The 9336-nt window shown below is 35.5% G+C and overlaps 1 long non-coding RNA gene across 1 annotated transcript in view; it reads left to right on the top strand.

Annotated features, from left to right (window-relative positions):
• The window catches only part of LOC111871629, a 116812-nt gene that overhangs the window by 23653 nt on the left and 83823 nt on the right, over positions 1–9336 (top strand). The window contains exon 2 of the long non-coding RNA XR_002844073.2: positions 7493–7712. This is a non-coding gene — a long non-coding RNA (uncharacterized LOC111871629). The remainder of the gene's footprint in view (positions 1–7492; positions 7713–9336) is intronic.

The following is a 9336-nucleotide window of genomic DNA, read 5'->3' on the forward strand; positions in this document are numbered from 1 at the left end:
ATAACGGGTTCTAGTTCGGATGATTGGATTTATTAGCACTTCAGTTACATTAGCTCTCTTATTTACAATAATTACAGCGCTATCGCTGATTTACACACTTTTCCGTTCCCCGTTGCACATGCATTAGAATTTCCAGGCAATGGATTTCAACACAGAAACTAGCACTTCAAATCACTATGAAGTCTTCTTGTTATTTCGTCTTCAATCGCTCTGTACAACTCTGTCCCAATATGTGCTCAACTAATCTTCACAGTTCACTAAGGACACGCTCCATTCTTGTTCTTGTACTCCCAACTGCTGAACTCTCCTGGACTCTCCTTAGCTGCAAGCGACTCGTGTTATACAACCGTGGCGCGGACAACGCAGAAAATCCTGTTCTATTATTGCGTGGCGCATACCACACAGAAAACAAGTCACGTGATAGCTATATCGCCAGTCCATTGCAACGCTGACTTATTTCTAAGAACGAGCTATAAACATTGGTCCTATAGTTGCGTGTGCATATCGCGGGATGTCGTTTGCTTGGCAATACGTTGGCATGTCACAATACGTATAATTCTAGCATAACTATAAATTTTCTACATTACGACAATTTTCGTTCACTATTTTTTTATCATCAGGGTATATGTGGTCTAAGTTAAACTAGTTCAAATTATTCTATTTTAACTTAAATAACAACAAAAGTAAATACAAAATTCTAAGACTGTTGCAAAATTAAAAAGACGTTTGTGCTGCGAAAAACAAATGTCCTTCGGAACACGAGGTCAATGTTTTATATAATTCTTACAGTATTTGTTTAAGTCTATAACTAATAAGGTGCGCATAAACATGGACTCTCCCAAATGTAAACATGAGCCAATGGAGAGGGAATAGCAGAGAGTTAAGAGTGACTATATAAGTACCACCTGACAATGGCCAAAAACAAGAGTCGAAACATATCGTAATTGTAAACACTCTATAGTTCCTAGAATTATACTCATATTGTGAGACTGAAAGTTAATGAAAAATATCTGTAATTAGCATTTACATTTTTATCTATTGCTTCTGAACGTCGTTCTTATTACTGAACGGTCAAGTTAACATCTAATGCGTGCAGCATTGGTGTTCTGTACACAGAAAGAGCTCAGCATAGATAATATCCCATACTCTTAAAAGGTAAGAGCATCATGTTTATTTACAAATTATTTAATAATTTTTATCTTATTGCTACTAGGTCAGAACTGTTTGTTTTGTTTTTGATGTCATACTGATTGCTTTATTTGTCATGGTTGAAGAAATTCAGTTTCATTCCAGACATTAGGTGTACTCGCTCTTTCTACACCATTTAGCATTATCAGTATGGTTATAGCCATATTGTGACGTGTACATCCATTGCTAGGCAACGGGTTGGTAGACACATTTCCGCAACACACTCGCAAGCAACAATAGAACGTCCATTGCCAGACAAAGTAGATGTAAACAGGTTCTTTAACAATAGAAGACCATGTTTTCCGTGGGGTCCGCCCCGAAGCTATATAACGAGTGTCTCACGTAGCTAGAATTAGAACTGAGCCGAGTTCTGGAGATGCCGGATGAAGGTGGTTGAAAATAAATAGCAGGAAAGGAATTCGGTGATTCAAAGAAGGCTTCACTTGTGACTTGAAATGACAGTGAGACTGTGATAAATCCGTTACCAAGATGCGAATGTGAAGCCTAGGAATCCTAGTACGTGTGCGACGGTAATCTGGAAAACGTGCAGCTTAGCGATAGCACTATAATTGATTGCTAGTAAAACAGATTGTAAAAGGTGTTATCAAAGCCAGTCATCCAATTCAGAACCAGTCGTATTAGTCACGAAAACCCAGGATACTTTACAAAATTAACTCAAACGGTTGGTCGGAATGTAAACATTAGACTTATATTAAAAAACACTCAGAAACGCCGGCTGTTCTCCTCAGTCACTCTAGGGGAATGCCTGGAGAGTACCTCGATTGGACGAAGACCGTTTCCTTCCAAATATTTTCTAATTCATCGTTCATACGTTATCTTAACACCAGACTAATATAAAGCAAATATTAACAGTGTCGTTAAATAAGCAACAAGGAAATGATCACATAATTTATAAACATTCAGCAATCTGGTGCCGATAAAATTTTTGTCTGTGCATAGACGGTTGAAACCACATTGCTCTGACTTCATCATCTGTGTTAAAAGAAACTATAAAGAAATTATCAGATTTCTAAATGACACGTGTGGCAGAAAATGTGTAGACATATTAGCTTGATTGAATCTTTCAACATGCCGTTACAGCGTTTTAAAAAATAGTGGTTACTATATGTACTACCTGATTTAAGACATTGAAACTCTGGATTCTGCATGCAGAGTGTATCTGTGTGTTCCGTACTGTTGGCACAATAAACAGCGACTCTTTCCTTAAACAGCATTAACCAGTTGGGCTTTGTAGCAGAGACAATGTATTTCCTGTGAGGTACGAACTGAATTCTTATATACCATTTAAAGGAATATTAGCCTTAAAAGGGTTCAAACAAAATATTTTGCTCCTTCGCTCTTTGTGCATTTAGTTAATTATTTTAGGATAATTATTGCATGTAATTTTAAGAATTCGCATTTGTTTTCATGACTTTACAGCCGGGTTTCTGGGATCCAGAAATTATGCATAGCAATAGATAATCGAAATTACGAATTTTATTATTTTATTATTTAGTTGTTTCATAGAGTGGAAAGTGTTATAGCACTGTTGAGGAAAATGTCTTTAGCTCAGGTTTGATATTGATAAGTAAAGAATGATTAACGATAGTAATGTAAAATTTGGTGTGGAGACAGATCATAAAGATACCTGCAACCTGTGTACGAAATACTGTTTGTAAGTCAACAGTTCCGAATATAGCCACCCTGCCAGAATTTGAGGTTATATCCAGTAAAGTTAATGAAGACCAAATCTGTACTTAAACAGTAAGTTCTTCGCAAATTAATAATAATAATAATAATAATAATAATAATAATAATAATAATAATAATAATGACAGTAATAGGTATCTGGGGAAATGTGAAATAACCTTCATGGGTATTCTTCTACATTTCCTAGGGGATGGTAAAATTTTACTACAAATCCCTGAATTTTATATTTAAATATTCGGATGTCTGTCGTATTGATGTTGTGATGTTCGTAAGCATTGCAGGAGGAATGTCCAGTAGACAAGTGTCAAAATTGAATGCTTCGGTACGATAAATTAAGTAAGATATTGTGTCGGTCTAACAGAAAAATAAATGAAAGTTATTTCAGCAGTTTAAAGAGTTTTGGTACAGTATATCAGAATGTACATTACATTTGAAATACAGATGAAATATATTTTGTCTTTGCAGTAATATAAATGTGGCTTGTGCCTTTGTGTCTCTTTTATTTTATAGTGTCAATGTGTGTCTTAATCTTTAATACTATACAATTACTGAACAAAATGTAGTCTATAAACGCAAGTGTGAAATTTCTAAACATGCTTCCTATTATTTTAAAATATAATTACCGAATAAATTGTAATTGGTTAAGTAAATGTCCATAATATTTAAATATTTTCTACTATAATTAATATAATTTGTTAAAAAGACATATTCTTATAAGCGAATATTCCTAAAATTTTAGTATGTTTCCTGTGATCTTTAATGTAAGTATTGATTAAGGCATATTTTTTTGAAGTACATTTTCATAAAATTAATATACATTACATGTAATTTTTAATATACACGTAGATATTGAATAAGATTTGTTAAGTGTATGTATGTAATATTTGAATATATTGCACGTTATCTTTAATATACTAAACGTTGAATGAGATGAATTTTGTTAAATGCATCATCATCATCTGTTTCCTGACAGTTACACGGTTTTACGCTCCGATCGGGTGTCNCCTCATGTTATTTTTAATTCAAGTACTGATTATGATACCCGTAACTTTCATTAAGCGTATATCCTTAATATTTAAGGATGTTGCCTGCTATCTTAAACGTAATTTGAAATATTGAATAAGGTTTGCTTTGAAGAGTACTATCTTCTGACATATAAAGCCGCGTTGTCCTTTAAAGTTAACCAAGTCACCTTCAGGGTCGAACAAACCTAGGAAGATATCTGCGTGAAAGTGGGTGATAAGCCGATAATACTCCTGATGATCACTGCTGTGACAACTTAAAATCCTACCTAAGGTGTACTTTGTTAATTCAAATCAACACTTTAATTTTAATTGCTAACAGAAAGCTTCAGGATTCAATTAGAAGCTTGACACAATGAAATTAGTGAAAATAGAGGAGACATTGTACTGGTGTGGAACAAATATATACATACAAGGTATTCTAGTCTATAGTAAACATAGCACAAGTAGGAGTACATATTAACATTGAAGGTAACAACGGTATTTTTTTTCTGTGGCGCTACAGCCCCAATTTGGCCCTAGACCTACCTCCATGAAACTATCCGTTTCACTTCGGTTTACTAGATCTTACACATTTTGTAGGACTCCTTGGGCGAGTGATTAGCTCGTCGCAAAGCCTCTACCTGTAGACAAACACAGAAAGACGTACACAAACATTCATGCCCTGAGTGGGATTGGAACCCACGATCCCGGCTTCCGAGCGAGCGAAGACAGTGCATGCCTTAGACCGCTCGGCTACCGTGACCGGCAATTATCTATTACCGAAATTAACCATAAGACTGTCGTTAAAGGAAAAATTGTCAACAATACTTACAATAACACATACTTTATTTGCGGCTGAAGCAGAGAGAACAGGACACGTGTCACGAGAAAACAAAGGGCAAATAATATTAAAGTGTTTAACGTGTCTGACTGGAACTGTGATACCAACCTTTATAAACTGTCCTTATAAATAACGCGCCCCATTAAGACGCCGTCTCACAAACGAAGTGTGCAAATTTAAGACATCCAGACAATGATCATGTTAGAGTTTATAAAGAATCCCTTTTAATACTGGATACAAAACCTTCTCTAGGCATATTCTAGTTTACTGAAGCCTGTGTTGTGCGGGGATTTCGAGGCAACAGAAGCATATTCAAATTACGTTACAAATACAGCGATGAAAAGCAATGAAATGTCTTCTGTTGGATTTCATTAGGCCTAAATTTTATTGCATGAGAAAATTCACTATAAACATGCTGACGAAATTATAGTTTAAAGACAAGAAACTCTCCATACTTTTATGCAATCAGTACACAAAACACGGGTGTTATAAAGGGCAAAGTCAGTACATTAGGTTTTCTGGTTAAAGAGATAACTTTTCTTTCACGGGATTTAAGTTTCCTGCTGTTAATGGAACATCAGATTTGTACAGAGTTACTATCAGACTGCAAGCGAAAGCGTCATCGGTGAAGGTAATACGGCGAAAAGTTTCTTAATCATAACAAATAAGGGCGAGAAAGAGCGATATTAAATTTTGTCACACAAATCAACAATGCTCAACAAAAAGGGTCCAAGGATAGAATCTTGATGAATATCAAGACAGAGAAGAGATACCAGAACAAGGAACATAACTCTGTCTATTAGTTACGTAACTGCGAAACCCATTAATGTAACCAGCAGACAAACCGCAATTCTTAAATTCTCTAATGTGGAAATATATCAAACATTACTGAACTAAAAATAGATGGAATAAAATTACCCTTCAGAACAAACAGTGCTGATAAGACTACGCTCATAATATTTTAACTTGGTTTTAATATAACGGAAAATATGTCAATCAGAGACAAATTGGCATACATGAAATAAAAATGAGAGTGACGGTAGACATATAATTACAAAGAGAGGCTGTGTTACCTTTTGAATATAAGAGTGGCCGTATACGTATAATTACAAACAGAGGCTGTGTTACCTTTTGAAAATGAGAGTGGCCGTATACGTATAATTACAAACAGAGGCTGTGTTACCTTCTGAAAATGAGAGTGGCCGTATACGTATAATTACAAACAGAGGCTGTGTTACCTTCTGAAAATGAGAGTGGCCGTATACGTATAATTACAAACAGAGGCTGTGTTGTATTTTGAGGATCCGGGACTGTAGTTAATTTCTTGTATGCAGCCAGAAATGTCTGCATAAAGATCTAAGTTGAAGAGTAATCTTGACTAAAGTGGTGAAACTTTCAGAGCAATAATTTACAAAGAGCTAGGAATATTATTGAGTCTCACAGATTTTGTTGGTCACAGTCGCTTGTAGTTATGCCGTCAGCATCATTCTCGTCATCATCAATGAAAGCTGGAGCTAAAATTTCGTTGCGTTTTGAAAGGATGGAATACGGGAACCCATGAGAGAAATTATTATAAATGGATGGGAAATGCTTAGAACCGAGCGTATGCACATAACATTTAAGTGTGTATCTTATGCGATTTAACATAAATACGAGTGGTGAAAAAGAATATTGTTCAATATATCTACGCTGACAATATTTATTTTATTTGCTACTATCTTCAGTAATATATATTGAATAATATTCAATCGGTTAGGTAAAATTCCACAATATATAACTGCGTTCCTTATGGTCTATATAGTTAGTTAGTTATTGGAGAGGGTGGGTTTACCCATGCACTTAGACCTGTATTGGTCCATTGTGTTTCCCTCTATGATTTCTACCAGTCTCTATATCCTACCGGTACTGGTGTTTACCACCAGTCCCGCCCAGCCAGCGAGACCGGCTCTACTAGCTGAGAGGTATCTATAATGCTTCCCCCATCTACCGGAGGTATTAGAGACTGCTGTTGGGCGGGAAACGTCCGTAANCCGCTATGGTCAGTATATAAATATTGAAAATAAAATTTCCCAAGTATATGTATGTAACATTTACATATATTTCTTATGAATTTTAATATAAATATTGAAAATACATTTTCCTACGTATATGTATATAGCATTTACATATATTTCCTTAAAGTTAAAAGTAAAGGTATCCCTGTAACAGACCGTGGAGGCCAATAGGGTTGTGAGATGTTGAGGTTCCCACAATTTCGAGAGACTCGACTCTCAGAAGGCTGTACTGTTATTAGCCTTACGCGCCGGCCGCCCTTTACCACGAAGAATACTCCTGGTACTCATTTCTGTTAAAGGCTGAGTCGACCTCAGGGCCATAGTGCGGCTGGAAGGATTAGGTAAATTGAAAAAAATCAACCTCAACGGGATTCGATCCTGCGACCTTCCGACTTGTAGCATAGTGCCTCAATGAAATACGCTACCGCGTGCCCCTAAATATATGTATAAAACATTAAAATGTAGTTCTTATGTTCTTCAATATAAATTATGTATTATATGTAGTTTATTATGTACACGTTTATATTATTTATGAATGTCTATTGTGATCTTTAGTACAAATGTTGGATTACATTTAATCGTCACATGTATATTTAGAGAGAAGTAACATTAATACCTATTTTTTGGAATAATACAGGAAATTTATATTACATAGAAATAGGATAATGACATATAATTAAATTACTTGTCTTCAGGGACAGAACTTTCGGAAGAATTCTGCAATCTGCAGTTTCATGGACTGTGATGAAGAAAGTGTAATCATGAAGAAACCAGAAGAAAGTGTATATGAGAGTTAACAGTGGCATGAAGAGTGAACTGTGACCGCGGTGTAATGCTGAAGACATTGACCATGAAATCCCCCGAAAATACTGCGTGATACTGGTTCATCATGCTTTCTTTGGCGCTCTAAATAAGGTAATATTTTAAGATTTAATTAACCTCTACTGATCTTTGAAAATATGTTTTAATTTCTAAAATTAAGTTAATTTTATAAATATTTCACTGTCAGTATGAACTGCGGCCGTAGAACTCGATACCTGAAAATGTTGAAAGAAATTTGTGTTTTCTCCATAACGTGTAACATTATATTCCGGGAATTGTAGTCCATATGGTAATTTAAATTCCGGAATTCGAGAAATTTTGCTCGGACTGTATACCTTACAGTTTTACTCAGGATATATCAGGTTCGAATCTCAGCTATGACATGAAGAGTCCTGACTTAATATTTTCGTGGGCTCCCTGACATTCTCCAGAAAAATCCACGGATAGTACCTCAGTTTAGACCACGGTTATTTCTTACTGTATTCCTTGCAATTTATCTTTCATTTTGCATCTTATTATTGGACGATATACAGCATAAGTGACTGACAGCATTATTAACCCGACTGCGAAGATATATAATACGAGTTGGGGGAAATGTTAGAGTTCAAAAAGTTTTTTAATTTCCTCATATTTTTGTGTACCTTCGTAATCGGTGGAAAATAAAAAGTTTCGAGGCTCTGTCAAATTACAATATAATTTGTTTGTTATTAACTTAATTTAACATGAGAGATAACTCTACATATTCCGAAATCAGAATATTATCATCACAAGAGTTCGATCAGTCACTATGCAGATGAAGTTTTTCGAATTTTATTTTAACATGACTGTACGTATATTTTAAATAATTTATACTCTGCTCAGTAAAATAAATGAGGCAACGTGTTCTGATAGGGAATAACTAACTAATTAACTTCATGGAGCTGAGACCTTGAAAATCTGCCAATTGAGCAGGTACTCAAGAACTGCCCAAAATTTTATGAACCCAAAGTTCATTACCGTGTCCACAAGAGCCCTCCACTGGTTCCCATCTTGAACCAGGTAAATCCAACTCATATCGTCCCATCCTACGTCTCTTTACATTTTACATTACTTTTTAATATTATCCATCCATTTACGACTTGATCTTCCCAGTGGTCTCTTTCCTTCTGTATTTTCCCCCAATATTCTATATGCAGTCTTCTTCTCCCCATTCGTTCTATATGCCCTGCCCGTCTCATCTCTTCGGTCCAAATATTCTCCTCAGCACCCTGTTTTTAAACACCCTCAGTATATAATATTATATTTAAGCATCCTGTTGCACTCTATACGATATATGATATAAACTCCGTCGTAAGGGCAACAATATATTGTAGGTCTTTCGTCTTGCTTTCTTCTACACTACATCTTTCGGCCGCAAACGGCCATCATCAGGTGTATACACTCACGTAGCTGTTACACTGCACCCAGTTTAAAATTAAAAACATACAGGTCTTCCCAATTGTTCCCTTCGTCGCTGCTAACAGGATCGACTTCGCTGATATTTGTCTGATTCGTACCTAATCTTTGCCACCCACACACGTCAATTTTGACGTCTATGAACTGGCACTTTTAAAATCTTCAGTTCCAAATTTAAAAATTCTTTTAATCTTTTTTCTTCAAATTTAAAATTTAAAATTTAAAATTCTCAGGGTTACTCGCCCCACGTCTATAGTGCTGCAGCAGCTACTTCTTGTTTTCA

Source organism: Cryptotermes secundus, unplaced genomic scaffold (assembly GCF_002891405.2).
Source record: "Cryptotermes secundus unplaced genomic scaffold, Csec_1.0 scaffold2326, whole genome shotgun sequence".
NCBI classification, from domain to species: Eukaryota; Metazoa; Arthropoda; class Insecta; order Blattodea; family Kalotermitidae; genus Cryptotermes; species Cryptotermes secundus.